The 1668-nt window shown below is 40.3% G+C and overlaps 1 protein-coding gene across 5 annotated transcripts in view; it reads right to left on the bottom strand.

Moving 5' to 3' along the window:
• HDAC6 (histone deacetylase 6) overlaps positions 1-1668 on the bottom strand; it is a 20097-nt gene that overhangs the window by 12424 nt on the left and 6005 nt on the right. The window lies entirely within an intron of this gene.

Below are 1668 nucleotides of genomic sequence, written 5' to 3'. Positions count from 1 at the left end.
AAAAAAAATTAAGATATATAGAGGATCAACACAACAGAAGGTCTAACATCTAACAGGAAGAGACCAGAGGGAACACAGTAGAACTCATCAAAGATGATGGAAGAAAATTTCCAAGGATTTAAAAAAAGAAGTCTATCTATTTCTTTAAAAAAAGAGAGAGGGATTTATTTATTTATTCATAGAGAGCTGGGGTACAGGCCAGAGGGGGTGAGAAGATTCACCAGACAGAGTGGGGAGCAGGATAGGCACACTGATGAACACTGCTGAGGGGAGCAGGAGGTGAAGCAAGAGAGGTCTGCCCCACCATATGGATTACTTCCAGGGCCAGGGAATGAACTTGCACTGAAGGGCTGTAGACAGCTTGCAATGCTGTGCTTTAACCGGCTGTACCACCAGGGAGGGCCAGAAGTCTACTTCTAAACAAAATGAGGAGGCTGCTCTGAAGGTTCAGAATACCAGGGGGGAAAAAGAACCTAAAACCTTCAGAGAGTACAATAATTCAGAAAGGAATGAAAATCTGATTGATACCAGTGATACTGAATGTTGGAAAATAATAAAGGAACACTTAGAGAACAACCGTCTTAAATGATATAATAGGCCACACGGTCTATGAATCTATGTGACCCTTTGACAGAAGACTGGATAAAACAATAACTACTTAAAAGAGTTTCCTACTGATAAGGACTTACTTAATTACCTTCTGCAATTAGGGTGAACTTCTATACTTTCTGGAGAGATATCTGGCCATAGTTCCCTGACTGTATTTATTTTATAAACATTTTAAAATTACTATTATTTATGCATGAAAGAACTGGGATCTAGACCAGAGGTGCAGGGTGGGAGGATTCATTAGAGACAGCGGGGAGCAGAACTGGCAGATCTACTGGAATACATTGCTGAGGGGAGCAGCAGGGTGAAACAGAAGAGATCTGCTGTGCCATGTGGGTCAGCTCCCTGAGGGAGGATCAAATTCATGCAGCAATGGTTGCTGATAGCTTGATGGTGCTAGGACTTTAATCCCTGCACCACCAGGGAGGAGGGAGGCCCCAGATCCCTCACTTTAAAGCTTATCAACCCTCTGACCATCAGCAATCCACTATTGGCAATTCATCCTAAGATACTAAAAAAAAGTGTAAAATCATTTATTTACCAGGCTATAGGTTCACTGTAGCAAAAACTAAGAAACATATCAATGTCCCAGGGTTAAATGACCAGGGGCACAGCTATACGATAAAACATTGTACCGCCCTTAAAGAGAACAAAGTGCTTTTAAGAGGCACTACATGGAGAGATAGAATGCTGTTAAATGCAAAAAGCAATTTGGTGAAGAACACATAGAGGACCTTTCTGTTAGGCAGTGTATTGAAAACAATTATGATAATGAATAATCACATATTTATAGGAAAAAATTTGAAGTGATAGGAATTACAGGAAACTACTTTAGACATTTTTGTATTAATTTTTAAAAATAAATATGTAGTATACTGTCATATATAATAGTAATTTAAGGTTTACTCTAATTCCAGGGTAAATTAGTGTGTACAAGATCTCCAAATATCGAGGGCCTCCTTGGTGGTGCAAGAGCTTAAGTCTCAGCACAATGATGCTATGGGCAGCCACTGTAGCATGAGTTCGATCTTCGGCCAGGGAGCTGACCCACATGGCACA

This window comes from Condylura cristata, unplaced genomic scaffold (assembly GCF_000260355.1).
Source record: "Condylura cristata isolate star-nosed mole 26May11 unplaced genomic scaffold, ConCri1.0 scaffold00027, whole genome shotgun sequence".
NCBI classification, from domain to species: Eukaryota; Metazoa; Chordata; class Mammalia; order Eulipotyphla; family Talpidae; genus Condylura; species Condylura cristata.
This window is presented reverse-complemented; position numbering and strand designations above follow the sequence as displayed.